The following is a 19,164-nucleotide window of genomic DNA, read 5'->3' on the forward strand; positions in this document are numbered from 1 at the left end:
TGGCATGTGGTGCTGGGGGATTGAACCGCGGTCCCTGATGCCTTGCCAAGCTTGTTCCAAGTAGGTGCTTTAGACCACTGAGCCATCTCTCCAGCCCCGGGCTCTGTCTTTTTATGCAGTTCAGGAGCTGGGTTTGAACTCACTGTGTACCCCAGGCCTCAGACTTGCTTTGATCCTCCTGTCTTAGCCTCCTGAGTGCTGGGATTAGAGGTATGCACAACCATGCCTGGCTCAAAGAATAAATTCTAGGGAACAATAGGTGTTAAGAACAGGAAATACTTATTGAGGAAAAGATAGCTCCTTTCTAAGAGCGACAGAAGGGGACCTGGAAAGTGAGTTGCCCACAAGCCCAGTTCCCAAAGTTTTACAGAGAAAAATCACAACGTGGGTGCATAATTACAAGGTGGGTGTAAGGTGGGACAAAACTATGATCAACCAATGAAATTACAAGTATAGTTGCTTAGGTAGTATTGATCCAATGGGAAAGCAAGTCATGTAGCAAGTATGCATGGAAAGAACAAGTACCTTTCCTGAAAGAGATAGGGCAGGGTCTTGGCCCTTCACCCAAGTGACTGATCCCTATTTAGAATATCAGTCATTATCCTTTGTCCCTAGGGAAATAGGGGTATTCCCTTCATCTTTGTCTTAGGTCTGGTCTTCAGCAAATGCACATCCAGCTGTAGTTGTGATGTGTTCTCATCTTCTGTACTGACTCCTTTGAGGGCTCTGCCTTGGCTGACTGCCTATAATTTTTCTAGCTAACCTACTTGTCTATAATACTATGAATTGGCAAATATTATCCAGCCCATTTTATAGGAAATGACACGAAGTGAGGCAGTGAGTGTCCCTCTTGATTAAGATGACATGATCAGTAGCACTTGGTGCCTAGGTTTACTCTAGGGTAAGCCTAGGCTTGCATTCCTCAATGCCAGGAATTATGGTAGCATTAAATGCATATTGCAACCTAATCAAGAACACAGTCATAGAAACTGAAGGATGAGGCCAGATGTAGTGGTGTGTGCCTGTAACCTCAGCACTCAGAAGGTTGAGCCTGAGGATTGCAAGTTTAATCCAACTCTGGACAATTGAAACCGTATTTCAAAACAAAATATGAAGAGCTGGGCATGGTGCCACACTCGTGTAATCCCAGCACTAAGAAGGCTGAGACAGATTGCTGCAAGTTCCAGGCCAGCTAGGCTGCAGAGTGAGTTCAAAGCCAACCTGAACTGCATAGTGAGATCCTGTGTCAAAAGGAAAAAGCTGAGGATGTCACTCAGGGTGAAGGTCCTGGGTTCAATCCCCAGTCCCACATAAAAAAGAAAAAGTTAAAAGTGTTCTCATCTCTTAATGCTATTTGGCTGCCCCTCTTGCTTTCCTTTGTTCTTCTGGGAGTGTTTCCTTAAACTATGAAGCAGCTGCCACTGAGTGCTGACCAGAGACTCACTAAAATCAGACAAGATGCTTAAGAGGAGATATGTTAAGAAATGACTCTTGTTTGTTGACTCTTGAGGGAAGAAGCAGTGAAGAGAATTTACCTTCAGAAGACTAGCTCTATTTTTCCTTTAAAAATGTCAAAAATTCACATCCAAGTATCTTTTCTGCACCGGAAGTCAAACATCTGACTGTAAGGAATGACCTCTTGTTTCCTCATCTGTGACAATCTTGTTTGAATGCGTTGCAGAGAACAGAAAAATCACAAGTACAACACAGGCACTCCACCAAGATAAACAGGAAAGCGAACTTGGAGTTCTGGGAAGAGCAGCTGAAAATCCGAGACATTTTCTAACTATAGTTTAGAGTTGTGCACAAGTAGGTGTCACTGGGAAGCAGCACCTGCCATGTGTCTAGGGTCCTGCTGGCCACTCAGTGTGCGGGGTACAGCCCAAGAACATGGTGTGGCTTCAGTACAGGGTCTTTGTACCTATATATGATATGTCTTGTTTCTTCTTTTTTTCTCATTCTCCTTCCCTCCCTCAGCCCTTCTTTCCCCTCCTTATTCACAAAAGCTTTATTTCCAATTTTTTTTCTAGTCCCTTCTTTTCTTGCCCTTTCCCCTTTTATTGCCCTTCCCCCTTCCCTTGTTCCCCATTTTATATTAGGAGCATTTTCTTTCCATTTCCCAATATCTATTTTATATTTTGATCCTTATTTACACAGAAAGCTAAAATTTTTAAGTGAAGCTTTTTTTTTTTCTCAGTACCAGGGATTGAACTCAGGACTTTGTGCTTGCCAGGCAGGCGCTTATTCTACTGAACTATCTCCCCAGCCCAGAAGCTTTTTAATTTATATAATCAAGAGCCTTTCTGTGTCACCACGTGGTCTCTTTCCTGCTATGATACCACCACCATGATGTGATGCAGCCAGAACCCTTGCTGCAGGTAGCCCCATGCTACACAGGCTGTTGACTTCCAAATCCAAAGATAAGTGAACCACTTTCTTGACAAACAACCCAGCCTCCGGAATTTTGTAATAGCATCAGAAAATGCACAAAGACAGCATCTTAGAATTCAAATGGAGTTAGTTCTATTATGCCTACATTTTCTTTTACATCCTTGAGCATATTTATAAAGATATTTAATTTTTTATTTTATTTGTTGTAGCGCTGGGTATCATCAAACCAGCAGGCTAGGCAAATGTTCTACCACTGAGCTACACTCATTACAAAAGATGGCTTAAAGAGTTTGTTGCTAACTACACACTGCTGCTGGATCTATTGCAATGGATCAATATTTCTTTGCTTATGAGTCATGGGCTTTTTTTTCATGTTTAATTTTTGTCCAGTTGGCGTTTGCTTGTTCTGAGACAGGGTCTCACTATGTGGTTCTTGGTCTTGAACTCATATGTAGTCAAAGTTATCCTGGAATGTGTACTCTTCCTGCTTCAGACTCCTGAGTGCTTTGATTGTAGGTGTGTGTCACCATGCTTGGCTTGCATGTTCATTAATTTTTAATTGGACAATAGACGCAAAGAATGCTTTGTTATTGAGGACTAGATTTTATCTTTCCTTAAAGAGGGTTGGATTTATTCTGGCAGTAACATCTTTTTTTTTTTTTTTGAAGTTCTTTTAAAGCTTTGAGAGCTAGGTGTGGTGACACACACTTGTAATCCTAGCACTCAGAAGGCTGATGCAGAATGACTGACATGAGTTTGAGGTCAACCTGGAACATGTAGTGAGTTCAAGGCTACCCTGCACTGCACAAGATTTAGTACACTGCTAGACCTTGCCTCAAACAAACAAACAAACAAACAAACAAACAAAGGCTTTGTGCACTGTCCTTAAGAAGTCTAGTGTCAGCTTGATTTTCTTGCTGTTGCAAGTAATTTAATCTTTATGCTTATGACCTAAAGACATTTCTTTTGTTTTATAATCTAGTGTTTTTTCTAAGATATGTCTCTTAATGGCAATAGATCATTTTCCCCATGAATATGGTAGGTCATTTCAATATTTGTACTTAAGCTTTCTTGGCTTTCGAAACAATTTTTGGAATTCAAATGCAAATTGTTTTTCATTTGTTTCATTTCTCTTCTTCAGAGACTCCAGTGGTAAGTATGTTATGATTTTTGTTGTTGCTGTTTGTTGTAGTACTTGGAATTGAACCCAGGGTCTATATACTGAGCTACATCCCCCGTTCTTTTTTTATGTTTTATTTTGAGACAGACTCTCATTACATTGCCCAGCCTGGGCTTAAATTTGCAGTCCTCCTGCTTCAGCTTCCCAAAGTACTGGGATGCATAATCATGCCTGGTTGTGTGATATTTTCTGTTCCTGCTGCATTTTCTGTAATCTGTTTTTCAGTGGCTTTATCCAAGTTCAGCTCTCTGACTTTTCTCCGTGTGTGTGTGTGTGTGTGTGTGTGTGTGTGTGTGTAGATTTTTGTTTGGACTCCTTCATTGTGGAGTGTCTTACAGTTTTCCTTTAGTTTTCAGATGCTTATTCTTTTTTTCTTCCTATACTTTCTTGAGTTTAGTCAACTCTTGTTGTATCCCTTCTTGGCTTGTTTTTGCATTTGTTTGGTGGTAGGAAGGTAGAGAAAGAGAACAAAACATCTTCTTAGTCTTTACATTTATAGTTTAAAAATTATCTCTAATTTAGGCATGGTGGCACACACCTGTATTCCCAGCACTTGGGAGGCTGAGGCAGGAGGATCACTACAAGTTCAGGGCCAGGCTGGACAACACAGCAAGAGCCTGTCTCAAAACAGCAACAACAAAATCGTTACATGCTTATCAGAGAACATATAAATTAGAATATGGAGCCGGGGAGATAGCTCAGTAGAATAAGTGCTTGCCTGGCAAATACAAGGGCCTGAGTTCAATCCCCGATTCTGAAAAAAAAAAAAAAAAAAAAGAATAGACTTTGTGACACACTGTTCTGTTTCATAGTTGGCTTAGGGGGAGAACTTTCATCAGCTACAAGTATGAGTCCTACTTTTTTAAAACAAAGAACGCATTGTTCATTAAGAATTTAATATGCCATGCCAGTCCCGCCCCTGGGGCATGCAGAGATGGCCATTGAGATTGGGTGTGGTGGCACCCACCTGTAATCCCAGTGCTTGGGAGGCTGTAAACAGGCAGATCACTACAAGTCTGATCCAGTAGTGAAACCTTGAACACCCTGCAGAACCTTCCCTAAAATACAAAAAAAAAAAAAAAAAAAAAAAAAAAAAAAAAAAAAAAAAAAAGAAGAAGAAGAAAAGAAAGAAAGAAAGAAAGAAAGAAAGAAAGAAAGAAAAAGAAAGAAAGAATTTAATGGACAGAAGGGATAGCAGCCCATCTTTGCCAGCAGTAACACAAATCTTTTTTGGGGGAGGGAGGGTACTGGAATCAAACTCACAACCTTGCACTTGCCCTGTAGGAACTGTACCATTGAGCTATATCACCATTCCCTCCTATTCTCTTGAATTGCTCCTCTATTTCCCTCTTGTGGAGTGTGTTTGATTTGGTTATGCCTAGCCTTTTTTTTAGTTCAGCCAGGATATAGAAATAGAGTTTCTTGGTTGTTTTCATTTTTCTTTTTTAGGATGGGACTGGTTTGAGACAGGGTCTTATTATGTGGTCTAGGAAAGCCTTCAGTTCTCCACAGAGCCCTTGGCTGGCCTCAAAGCACCACAGTCGTCCTGCTTCAGCCTCTTGAGTGCTGGGATTAACAGACCTGTGCCACCCAGCCCCACTGCAGCAGAGCTGCTTTGTTAAACAAGCTGTGGTTGGGTGGTGGTGGAGGTGCTGCTGTATTGCAGGAAAGACCTGGGTTCAGTCCCCAAACCACACACACACACACACACACACACACACACACACATACAGAGGTGAGACTTTTAAAAGATGAGCTCATACTTAGAGGTTTGGGGCCATGCTACTCAGGCGTTGCCCTTATAAAGTTAGAGGGGAGACCCGCCCCTCTGTTGCCTACTCTGGCTCTTCTCCCCTCTACCCTGAGATGATATAGAAAGAAGACCCTCACTAGGAAACAGTGACTTGATGTCTGAGGCTCCAGAATTGTGAGCCAAGTAGATTTCTATTCATTATAAGTTACCCAGTTGTGAGCACCCTGTGACAGCAGCAGAAATGGTCTAGGATGCTGCACGCCCCTAGGACCTACCGGCCTCACCTTTTGCAGAAAGTGGTGTTTAGGAATAGCTCTCTGCTCACTCTCGACTTCTGAGTGAGCTAGCGCTTAGTATAATAGCCAAAGAACCACCAACTGCAGCCTAGAGATAATTCTGCAAGTGACTAACAACACTAGAGGCTCTCTTCTTCGAGTTCCAGCTTTGATGGTGTGAATTTAAAGGAGTCTCTTTTTTGGGGCATCTATGCTTATGGTTTTAAAGGACCCTTCAGCTATTGAACAATGAGCTTGTATCAAAAATCCAAAAGGTAATTTGGAGATTATATGGGATCAGTGTACCACCCCTGCATGGGTAGAACAAATGTTTGAAATGAAATGCAAGAACTTCAGGCTGAAGCCCCATGTGTTATTGGTACACCAGGCACAGTGTATGACATGTTAAACAGAAGATATCCTTCTCCAAAGTGGATCAGAATGTTTGTTTTTGATGAAGCAGATGAAATATTGAGTCAAGGGTTTAAGGATCAAATCCATGACAATTTCCAAAAACTAAATACAGATATTCAGGTTGTGTTACTTTCTGCCACAAGGCCAACTGAAATGTTGAAAGTAACTCAAAAATCCATGAGAGATCTAATTCAGATCCAGGTAAAGAAAGAAGAATGGGCCCTTGAGGGTACCAAACACTTTTATATTAATGTTGAAAGAGAGGAATGGGATAATGGCTGACAGAGGCCAAGAAGAAAAGAGGTGGGAGTTGTCAATCCCAAGTGGAGCAAAATGGCGCAGGAGAATGAGAGGTGGGAGTTCACGCAGTTTTTTCTGAGGCTGCCCTGACCTCAGCACACTCATGCACTCCATCATGCGGCAGAAGGTCTTGGCTCATGTGGGTCGCAACCATGTGGAACCCGAGGAGAAGCAGGCACTGAAGCGCCTGGTGGAGGAAGAGCTGCTCAAGATGCAGGTGGATGAAGCTGGTACCAGGCAAGAGAAGCTGGACCTCACCAAGAAGGGGAAGAGGCCTCCCAGTCCCTGCAGTGACCAAGAGAGAAAAAGGTTCCTCCTCAATTCAGGCTCCAGGTCTTCAGTCTCTGGTCCAGACTGCTTTGGATGCCCAGCAAGTAACAGGATGGCAGAGGCAGAAACCAGCCGAGCCATGGAGGAGCGTCTGAGGCAGGCTTCAAAGAAAGCAGTGGAGTGTAGTGACGAAGAGCAGCAAAGGGACCAGCCAGCAAAGCAGCCTGTAAAAAATGGGATTAGAGGAGAGCAGTGAGAAGGAGGAACAGGAGGGGGAGAGGGAGGGCTCTGTTAGAGTAAAATCTTAGAGGAAAAAGACAGTGGGGAAGATGAGGAGGAAAAGGAATACAAGGGCAGGACTTTGAAGAAACGCAGGACCAAGAACTAGCAGGCACCAGGCAAGGCCTCTGCCAGAAAGCAGCAGCCAGGGACAAAAGTGAGGACAGTGAGGAAGCCCCTGTCCAGAGGAGAGCAAAGAAGCCTGGGGGAAACAGAGAAGCTAAAAGCCAGGGGGAAAGTGAAAAGGAGAGTGGGGAGGAGTGCCATTTCAAGAGAGAATGAGGAGGAAGACAAAGAGGAGGAGGATAGGAAACCCAGAGCTAGAAGCAAAGGAAGGGAAAAGTCAGCTTTGGAGGGGAGGAGCTATAAGCAAGAAAGCAGGGTGAGGAGGCTGAGAGATGGGGACAGTGGAGAAGAAGAAGGGAAAGAGGCAGCAGGCAGTGGTGAAAATAGTAGAGGAGGCAAAGACTCTCCAGTGCACGGGAAGAGCAAGGTCAGGAACCAGTGGAAAAGTAGGAAAGGGCAGAATAGAAGCAGTGAGGATGAAGACAGCTTCGAGGTACAAGCAGCTGCCCAAGGTGCTGCAAAGTCAGCCGAGCTGGGCAGTGTCAGTGGTGAAGAGAGTGATTTATTTTTTAATTTTTTAAAATTTTATTGAGAAACAAATATCAATGAGACAGTTTCAAAACTGATTAATAGGACAGTTTCAATAATTAATACATTGTACACTGTTATCTTCTTAGTGGTTGTTCGTAGTACAAGATACAGACAGAATATCCTCTCCAAACACTACTAGTACAAATCTTTCTTCTCATTGAATTAAGCGAAAGTAGCTGTATATCTATCCTAACTATTCTGCATATACAGATACAAAATGGTCCTTCCTTTGTTTTCCTTTTTTTTTTTTGTTTATTCCTGTCAGAGATGGGTATTCCATTGACATCTAAATACTATAGGTGTGTGAATTCAGCAAAACAATCCAACACAGTCCAGCAGTCCACAATAGTAGTGGGTTATCCACAGAAGTTGTTGGCTTGAGCCTTTCACAGTTCAGCATATTAATATGGCTTTACTTTATATACCTCATTTTTATACTTTTCTGCTGGATGGTTAAGACCAAGATAAAGCAAGACCTGTATAACAAGAAATGTAACTTTTGAATCTGATAAGTTTAGTCAAGTACCCTCAGGATTTATCCTGTAACCCTGTACTGCAGTTTGCAGATCCTTTGTCAGCATCAGCCATGTGGATGAGTCACGGCCATTGCTTGACCAGTTTGCTCTCTGTGAGAGCCTGAGAGAATGTATTCTTTGCAGGTGACTCTCAGGCACACTCTACCTCATTGATCTCGTTGCTCTGTGGCCCCAGAATCTCCTTGATCAGAAAATTTGGGAAACAACTGAGTTACATGATGTTATAGTATAGGTTCTCCTATGTCCTGAGTCTTCACAGACCTTGAAAGGCTATGGTCAAAATGTTGGCTGTCCTTGCAACCCTTCTATTTCTCTAAATTTTGGTCTGCAAATTTAGGTTGTTAACCCTCCAGAAAAGAAGCTTATTATTACCCTACATCTTATGCAGTTGGGTTTAACTTCACTATCTGCCTGAATATCAAACATCCTAGACATAACATGGAACAGATATTTTCCATCAAATATTGATATGTTAAACATAGGGCCCCTAAATTTAAAGACCAATCCAGAAATGGGCATCTGAGATGAACACACACTTCTCAGAGGATGAAATTAAAGAAGCGAATAAATGTATGAAAAAATGCTCCACATCACTAGCCATCCATGAAATGCAAATTAAAACAACACTGAGATACCATCTCACCCCAGAAAGAATGGCTATCATAAACAAATCAACCAACAACAAATGTTGGAGAAGCTGTGGGGAAAAGGGAACCCTTCTCCACTGCTGGTGGGAATGGAGACTGGTGCAACCATTATGGAAATCAGTGTGGAGACTCCTTAAGAAACTAGGACTGGAAATTCCGTTCAAGCCAGCTATTCTCCCTACAGGGAATCTTCCTGGAGGAACTGAAAGCATCATATCATAGTGATATATGTGTACCCATGTTTATAGCAGCACAATTTATGATAGCCAGATCTTGGAAACAACCAAGATGCCCATCACATGAAGAATGGTTGAAAAAGATGTGGTATTTTTGTACAATGGAATATTACTCAGCTATAAAGAATGGTAAACTTTAAGCATTTATATTAAAGTGGATGCCACTTGAAGATATACTTATAAGTGAAATAAACCAGACCCACATGTGTAAATATCATATAGTCTCCCTAGTATAAGAACTCAAAAGAAGAAATACAAATAGAAAGGTATAAAACAAATAAAAGGAAAGTGAGAACTTGAGGATTGGACAACGAGGAGAGGGCAAGGAGAAAAGCTGGGAAACAGGAGAGGGACAAGCCATACATTTATATGCACAAGATGGTTAAGGCAGTGATCCTGAGAATCTTCTGCAGGTTTTTGAAACTAGCAGCTAATTGGTAGGATTCTCACCCTGACTAACTATACATGCTGATACCTGTGAACCAAGCAACTGCACTGAAGACAGCAATGTGTAATAGAAGGGTCATGCTTGCAATGCCTGTCATTCTGGTCTTCTAAATACGTACTTCTTGTCATGACATACCAATTATTATTATACTGTCTCACAAGTAAAAGGTTTTTTTTAATGGGTAATAAATGAAAAAAAAGACAAGAAAAAGAAAAATAAATGTCACAGGACTGTCCTGCTACAATGTTGTATATGGTTAGATTTCTAAATCTCTGTGTAAAAATATGTAATCGTTTATTCATTTTCTTTAAATATTTTTCATTTTTTAGATTTTTATCTCCATATTCTGTAGGGACTTAATGTTTAAGAGAGTGATTTAGAAAGGGAGGTAAGTGACAGTGAGGCAGGGGCCAGCCCTAAGGGAGCAAGGAGGCACCGAGATTTTTCTGCCAAGAAAGTCTCTAAGAGGAGCAGAGCAGAACCTCCTCTTCCTTCTAGGATGCAAGTCCAGAGCCCAAAGACAGGAAGGCTAGCTCTGGTTGCCATGGAGAGGACCACCCAGCCATGACCAGGCTGAAGTGCTACATCGGTGCCTGTGGTGCCCATCAGAACTATAAAAAGCTGCTGGGGTCCTGTTGCTCACACAAGGAGCACCTGAGTGTCCTGCAGAATAAGTTGAAGCCTTCAACATGAAGGGTAACTCTTCTTTAGAGAAATGTCGTGGCCTGAAGGAGCAGCGGGAGGAGGCAGCAGAGGTGGCTTCTTTGGGTGTTGCCAACCTCATCAGCAGTTCCGGCCGGCCACGTAGACGGACTGCCTGGAACCCTTCAAGAGAAGCACCTGTCTTTGGGGAGCTGTACCACTGGACCCTGGACTCCGAGGAGGAGCAGCCTTGTCAGGCACCCCCGGACTGGTCAACACATGCAAGGCTTCAGCCGCAGTGATGGCAAGAGTAACTGCCCAGACACGACTGCTCAGCTCCACGTTCTGTTAAGATGTTCCTAAGGATTTATTTTTTGAGACTCAATAAAGGAATGTTTGTAATCACCTCAGAGAGAGAGAGAGAGAGAGAGAGAGAGAGAGAGAGAGAGAGAGAGGAATGGAAGCTGGATACCCTTTGTGATTTGTATGATACGCTCACCATTATGCAGGCTGTTGTTTTTCTTACTACAAGGGGCAAGGTGGACGGAGCAAATGCGTGCCAGAGACTTCACAGTTTTTACTCTGTATGGTGATGTGGATCAGGAGAGAGATGTTACCATGAGGGAATTCCAGTCAGGCTCGAGCTGTGTTCTGATCGCTACTGACTGCTTGGCTGTGGGGTTGATGCGCAACCAGTGTCTTCAATTGTAAACTATAATCTCTCTACCAATCATGGAAGTTATACTCACAAAATTGGCAGAGGGGACTGACTGGGGAGGAAACGGTACAGCTATGAACTTTGTTCCTGAAGAAGGACAAGAAGATTCTTCGTGACACTGAGATTTTCTACAATGCTACAGTGGAAGAAATGCCCACGAATGTGGCTGGCCTCACCTAGTTCCTGAGATGAGATGGCTTTGGATGCAGCGTTTGCTGTTGCTACATGGGCAATTGCAATGTGCATTGTGCTTCTTTGGGACTTTTTAACTTTATTTTACTTTTTTTGTGGCTGGCCCAGCCCACCCTGGGTGCAGGGCTGGCGTGGCATGTGGGGCCGGGGATGGAGCCTCAGTCCCTGTGTTTGCCTAAGCATGTTCTTTAGACCCTTGAGCTGTCCTACCCGCCCCCTTCTTTGGGAATTTTTGAAACTCTCAATGCTCATAATGGATCGGAAGTACTGATTTTTGATAGCAAAGTGGCAATAGTTGTGAGCTCTTATGAAGGAAGACATTGGCTTTATCCTCTTTAGAGTTAACAGCAGGGGTGGGTATAAAAGATGAGGTCTGTGAAATCTTTTTTTCTTAGAAATTTTATTTCTTAGTTCTGTAGGAATGGTTGTATTAGATGTTCTCAGTGATTTAATGACATACTTGTCAACTAAAAGCTGTACGTGCTGGATAAAATCAGCCACTTATGTTGAACTAGCTCATCTAGCTTTATTGTGCTTGTGTTTAGCCTGAATAGAAAGGCCTTTAAAACTGATTTCTTAAGAAAGCATTTGAACACATTTTGTTTGGATATTGTATTTATTCATGAAGTATCAAATTAGTGCTACGTGTGAAGCTGTTGCTGAACCCGAGCAAGTGATCCTATCCTAGGTAGGGTTAAATCCCAGTAAAATTGCCACAATGCATGTCTTAATGAAATTTGAATGTTAAATAAATTATATAAACAATAACTGGCTATTCTAAATGGCTAACAATTTAACTTTGATTATATACATAATACCTATCAGTAATTACTTTAAATATGCTGAGTTTTTTTTGATAACTGAGTTTGACAACTGGTACCACAAAAAATAAGTAAATAAATAAACAAAAATGAAAGGGCAGAGAAAGAGAGCATGGGTAAACAGTACTTATTTCAAACAAAATAGATTTTTGGTCAAAAAAGTATAAAAACAGACCAAAACTAGGTTATTGTATTGCAACAAAGGATTGGTTCCTTAACAGGATATAAGGATCAAAAAATTTTTTTTTATATACCAGAAGTCAAGCTCAGGGCTTTGCACTTTCTAGACGGGATCTGCACCACTGAGCTACATCCCTGGGCCAATGATTGTAAATAAATATGCACCCAACATCAGAGCACCAAAATATGTAAATCAGACACTGAGAGATCTGGGAAGAGGCACAGATAACTCTTGTAGGCTGTGTTCCCAGCAACCAGCATCTTTCAAGCAGGCCCCACCCTAACAGCAAGTCAGCTGTCACCACTCAAAGCTTAAAACCCCCACCTGTGGTCATCTGAGGCTTCTGGAGGGCATCTTGACATCAACCACAACAAGGCTGGGTATGGTGGCCCACTTGTGCCATCCCCGCACTCGGGAAACTGAGGCAGAAGGATCACTTGGAGTTTAAGGCCTGAGCTACACAGTAAATTCGATGCCATCCTCAGTCACATGGGAAGACCTTGTATAAATAAATAAATAAATAAATAACCTAAGTGTGATGTTATGCAAAATGAAGCAGAGAAAGAAAGACAATACTATAATCCCCCATTCACATATAGGCTCCGAAAAAGTTAAATTCAGGGCAGAAGGGTGGCTTCCCAGAACTGGAGTCAGTTAGATGGGGTGGTAGAGGTTAGTAGTCACTGGGTACAGTTTCTATTCTATGCGAGGAATAATTCTGGGGAATCTATTGTGCAGTTCCATGACTAGGGTTAATAAAGACATATTGTCTATTTTAAGAAGAGTGAAAAGGTTGAAGATGGTGGTGTACATCTGTTATCCCAGCATTCGGTAGGAGAATCATGGCAAGTTTGGGGCCAGCCTGGGCTACAAAGTAAACTCAAGGCCACCCTGAACTGCATAGTGAGATCCTGTCTCAAAAAACAAAACAAAACCTAAACTAAAAAATAGCAAAAAGAGAGAGGATTTTAAATGTCTCAGTGCAAAGGAATGTTAAATATTTGAGGTGATGAGGGCTGGGGATATAGTTCAGTGGCACAAGGGCCTGCCTGGCAAATGCAAAGTTCTGAGTTTAATTCCTTTTACAAACAAACAAACAAAAAAACCCACCTATTAATTTAAGCACCATTTTGTTTAGAGATATACTTTAAACAAAAAAATAAGTAGCCAGGGAAAGAGCTCATTAGAATAAGCACTTGCCTGGCAAGTGCAGGGTCCTGGGTTCAATTCCTGGTACTGCAAAAAAAAAAAAAAAAAAAAAAAAAAGAAAAAGAAAAAGAAAAAAAGAAAGAAAAAGGAAAAGAAAAAGTAAACTTTTGGAATAAAAAAGTATTTTAGGTGATGAATATACTAATAACCTTTACCTGATCATTTCATAATATGTGCATGTATTGAAATATCACATTGGACCTCACAAATACACAAAATTATGGTCAATTAAACATAAAATTTAAACCTGTAATCCCAGCACTCAGGAGGCTGAGGCCGGAGGATCATTGTGAGTTCAAGACTAGCCTGAGCTACAAAGTAAGTTCAAGGCCAGCCCAAACTGCATAGCGAGACGCTGCCTCAAAAAGACCAAAAATAAATAAATAAATAAATAAATAAATAAATAAAAATAAAAAATAAATCAAAAAATAAAATTTAGAAGACAGAATGGGAGGAGAGATCTGGCAATAATTCATGTAGGAGTTAATCTCTGCAGAGGAAAGAAATAGGGCAGTAACTGAAGAGGGTAGTGGAACCACAGATGTTTTTCCTTTTTTTGAGAGAGGGTCTCAAACTCACAATCACTGGACTACAGGTTGTGTCCTGGACAAGCAAGGACTTCTGAAAGATGGGAGAAAGAGCGTGTGCATCTGCTGGTAGGGAAACCTTATCAAAAGAGCAGCATCCGGGGTTTCCTTGAAATTAGGATGGCAGGAAAGGCGGGACAGGGAACTGGGGCTCAGTCATTGCCTGAGGGCAGCCACAGTTGTACTGCAGCCCTGTGGTCGTGGTTGTGGTCAGGGGTAGAGATTTCCTGAGGATGAATCACAGGCCAGTTGTTAAAGTGCCTCAGTGCCACATCACACACAGTTCTGTGGCTGTGTGCACCACACAGCCCAGGTACTATCCAACCATCACAGCTGGCCATGGCACCTTATGTCCAGGGGTGTGTGTGTTGGTGGGTATGTGGGTGTGCATACATGATGTGTGGGCTCATGTGTATATGCATGCAATGTATGTCTCTGTGGTATGTTGCACACAGCACAAGTGGGTGATGGCTATAACCAATAGTACATACAGATGTATGTACTATCTGTATGTAGTACATACAGATCCTACACGCTCAGGGAGGAGTACAGACAGGAAGTTTCCAACTAGTCTCTATTTTTCCTTCTTTGTTTCTTGAGACAGGGTCTTCAGGCTGGCCATGGACTCATCACGTAGTCCTGGTGACCTTGAACTCACAGCAACACCTCCTGCCTCTGCCTCTGAAGTGATAAGAGGCAGGTGTGCACCCCCATGTGCAGCTGACCTGCTCCTTAGGGGTAAGAAAACATAAATCCCCTGAAACAGTTGCTGGAAAGGAAGAGGCCTCACCTCACTAGAGCTCTGTTCAAGAAGTACATTGGTCCCCATGTTCCTTCTGGTCAAACCCCATGCTGCGCACCTTCGAGCCAACTTTAAGTTGCCCAGAAGTCGGGCCAATGACCTGGAAGTGCACTGGACAAGAGTTTCTGTTCAGACACCCATATCCTACATGCGATGAAGGAAAGTTCACATTCTAGAATATTCGAAAGGCAAGATCTTGGGGTTTAGTTAAATACTGGAAGATAAAATAATTTTTTAAGTGAGGGAATATTAATAAAAAATATTTGAAGAAAGAGGTAAACAAAAACACAAATATCTCTGCTGAAGGAAATCATTGGCTTAGAGAAGTAGGCCAAAAGGTGACGTGACATCTGCTTGTCGTGTGGAAACCAGGTAAAGAAGAACATTATGCAAACACATGAGCTAAGAATTTGAAAAGGGACAAATCTATACCAATGGAAAAATTAGTTACAAAGGATTCTACAAAAATGTTAGGTAGAAAAATTTGAGCCCACTGAGGAAATTTAGCAATTTAGCAAGACCCTGTCTCAAAATAAAAAAATACAAAGAACTGGTGTGAAGGCTTGGGTTCAATCCCTAGTATTTCAATAATTTTAAAAGAAAAACTATTATGTAACCCAGCCATCCCTCTTCTTGGTATACACCCAAAGGAGATAAAATCAGCACTTGTCCACATTCCCATGTTTGTTACAGTGTATTCACAATAGCTGAGATACTGAAGCAGATTAAACTCATGGTGATCCTCCTGCCTGAGCCTCCCAAGGACTGGGATTAAAGGCGTGTACCACACAGTGTGCCTTTTTCAGATTGTTGATAGGAATCTCACATTTTCAACTAGTATTAATGTTTTTAATATATTTGGTACAGGGTCTTATTATGCAGCTCAGATTTGTAGTGATCCTGCTGTTTTCAGCCTTCCCAGCACTGGGATTACAAGCATGCACACCGTGCCTGGACTTGGTGGCCAGCACAGTGCACACAGCCCAGGGGGCGGGCCCCGCGCGGTATGTAGTACTGGGGATCAAACCCTGGTCCCTGCGCTTGCTTACACAGGTGTTCAGTCTGCTAAGCTATCTCAGTGGCCCTCCTTTCTGATCTTTTAGCTCCTCATTCCAATGTACTACCAGTTGTCTATTTATTAACAATATTGAAGTAGCAGACTGGAATTAGGAATTTACTGACTGACAGACAAATCTAATCAACTCAGAAACCTCAGGAAAACAGAACTTTGTGAGACAAGTGAAGCTGACGAATTGGGTGATTCTCCTGCGCAACTGAAACAGCCTTCATTCTGCATCCACAGCCAATAAAATGTGATGAGAGAAAAGAGAGGGGAGAGTTTGCCTGCCTGGCAAGTACAAGGTCCTGAGTTCAATTCCCAGCACAAAACTAAGTAACAACTAACTAACTAACTAACTAACTAATAAAGGAACCTGAGTTGGCAGGCATCCTTCAAAAGAAATTAATTCAGGAAAAATGCAAGGATCAAGGAGAAATGATCAATGTAGCAAGAGCAAAAACATTCAGCACAGAATTTACAAAATATAAGATGGGATTTCAGAAGACAGAGCTTTTGGTATAACTACCCACTAATATTAAAAGTGACCATAATAGCTCAGTAGCATAAGCGCCGGCCTCACAAGTGCAAGGTCCTGAGTTTGATCCCTGTTACCAAAAAATAAAAAAAAATTTAAAAAGTGACCATGACAATTTATTCTCTGCTTATACTACTTAAAGACATTTTCCTGATGAGAAGAAAAAAGTAATAAAAGAAAAGATAACTTTGCTTCAAAAACTAGTGGTTAGGAAACCCTGATGGCCCGCCACTCCAAGCCCAGGCCTGCCTCATGAGAAAGGCCTTTCTCCAGACCTCCCCTGCCTGGCCAGAGCCAGCACAGCCCATCCTGTGAGTGAGAACTTTTGCCGCGCTCTTGGGAGTCCTGCAGACCCAGCAAAGCACAGCCCCAGTGAGTGTGCGGGAGAGCTTCTGCGCTCTCTTGCCCCCGCTCCTCATACCCCTCCGGACTCAGCCCAGACCTGGCATACAGGCTTGGGGTAAAATTCTGCAGCTAAAGTTCCTGCAGTGAGACTAGGGTCAAAACCACACAGCTAATCCAAGAATAGAACATCTTACTAGAGGGGTACAGCAGGCTCACCTCCAAGGGAAACAACAATAAGGAGCTGAGCACAGTAGCCAGACCCAAGCCAGGCACAACTGCGTGAACTAGAACTTGGTATATCAGTACCCAAAATTCATTAAGTGATAAGGATATAACGCATAAAAGCTCTACACCAAAAGTCAGAGGTCAGTGTTACACGAAATGATAAAGACAAGGAGCAAAATGCAATCTCAGGCCTTGAGCCCACCCATAATAAGTGCAGAGGACACTAGCTCAGCTGAAATAAATGAATTAATAGCGTCAGAAGTAAATAAACGATAGCAGAAAGATATAGAGGAACTCAGAGCAGAATTCATCTCTGGAACAAAAAAAAAAAAAAAAGGAAAACTCTGAATTCATAGCATCTGAACTTAAAAATCAAATGCAGAAACATATGGAGGAAACACAGTGCCCACCCAGAATAAATGCAGTGGACACTAGCTTAGCTGAAATATATGAATTAATAGCTTCAGAAGTAAATAAGCAACTGCAGAAAGGTTTAAAGGAACTCAAAGCAGAATTAGTGTCTGAAATGAAGAAAGAAATCTCTGAATTCATAGCACCTGAACTAAAGAATCAAATACAGAAACACAGGGAGGAAACCCAGTCTGTAAAAAACTCTGCAGTGAAAGAATTAATAACTGTTTCTAAAGAAGACAGTGATTAAAAAAAATACAGGAGATTTAAAAAAAAATGGATTCCTTGAATGAGCAATACAGGAAAGAAATAGATTGCGTGAAGCAGAGTCAAAGAGATGTAGAGGAATTTAAAATCTCAATCACAAGCTTGCAAAACTGTTTGAGTGAAAGTGAAGATAGAGTTTCAGATCTTGAAGAGTCTGGTGCAGCTAGTGAAAAGGTAAGGAAAGATTTTTTAAAAACAACTAGGATGTAGGAAAAAATAATTCATCACCTGCAAGATGATGCAAAGATGAACAATGTGAGACTAATAGGCATCAATGAGAAAGAAGGAGTCAATACAAATGATATAAAAAGAAGTAATAGCAGGAAACTTCCCAAATATGAGGAAACAATCTGATATTCAGGTAACTGAAGCATACAGAACTCCAAATAGCTTCAACCCAATTAAAAACACACCAAGACATATAATAGTCAAGATCCCAGAAATCCAACACAAGAATATCATACTGAAAGCCACTAGAGAAAAGAAGCAGATCACATTCAAAGGAAAACCCATCAGAATTACAGCCAACTTCTCTTCACAAACCATGAAGGCAAGAAGAGCATGGAGCAGAGTACTTCAAGTTCTCTATGAAAACAAATTCCAGCCCAGACTACTATACCCTGCAAAACTCTCTTTTAAGTTTGATGGAGAAGTGAAATACTTTCATGACAAAGAACAACTAAAGAATTTCATGATGGCAAAAGCCAACCCTACACAGACTACTGAAAGATGTTCTAGAGAGGGACCGAAATGATCAGAACCTCACCAATGAGAACATAAGGAACCCACTAAATAGGACAAACAATTAAACACAGGAGAAAAAAGAGTTTAAAAACAGCATTTAAATAACATGTCAATCTTAAGTCAATACATCTCAGTTATAACCATCAATGTAAATGGACTCAATTCACCAATTAAGAGAAATAGATTGGCACAGTGGATTAGGAAACAAAACCCAACAATATGTTGTATACAAGAAATACAAGTTAAGTTATGCTTAACTCATAAAGAAACTCGTAGGCTGAAAGTAAAAGGATGGAAAACAATACTACATGCCCCAGCATCTCAGAAAAAAGCAGGGGTAGCAATCTTGTTTTCAGACAGTCTCAACTTCAAACCAAGAATGATCAAATGAAGTAAAGAAGGCCACTATATACTGGTTAGGGGAAAAATTCAAGAGGAAGAAATAGCACTCAACTATGTATGCACTAAACACGGGAGCACCAACTATATAAGACAAACCTTAATAGACATGGAAAATCTAATATCCAATACCACAATCTTAACAGGAGACCTTAACACCCTCTTATCCCAAACAGATAGATCGACCAGACAAAAAATTAGCAAAGAAGTAGCAGAACTGAATCAGAGCTTGGAACAAATAGACTTGGTAGACATATACAGAGTATTCTACCCAACCACAGTGTAATACACATCTTTTTCAGCTGCACATGGGTCATTTTCTAAAATAGACCACATACTAGTACATAGGTCATGCTTAAGTATGTGCAAGAAAATAGAAATTATCCCATGTATATTATCTGACCACAGTGCAGTGAAACTGGAAACAAATGACAAAAGAAACCAGAAAAAAACCCCTAAATACATGGAAATTAAACAACACTCTACTCAGCAATCAATGGGTTACAGATGAAATTAAACAAGAAATTCAACAATATCTACAATTCAATGAAAATTCATCCACAACTTATCAGAATTTATGGGATACGATGAAAGCAGTTCTCAGAGGGAAATTCATAGCTGTGAACTCACACATTAGGAA

General features: G+C 41.4%; 2 pseudogenes; both read left to right on the forward strand.

Moving 5' to 3' along the window:
* Positions 1-5,835: 5,835 nt before the first annotated feature.
* LOC105743476 lies at positions 5,836-10,926 on the forward strand (annotated as a pseudogene).
* On the forward strand, positions 6,288-10,391 carry LOC101587491 (annotated as a pseudogene).
* Positions 10,927-19,164: the final 8,238 nt, after the last annotated feature.

The sequence above is a fragment of the Octodon degus genome, unplaced genomic scaffold (assembly GCF_000260255.1).
Source record: "Octodon degus isolate 3935 unplaced genomic scaffold, OctDeg1.0 scaffold00127, whole genome shotgun sequence".
Lineage (NCBI taxonomy): Eukaryota > Metazoa > Chordata > Mammalia > Rodentia > Octodontidae > Octodon > Octodon degus.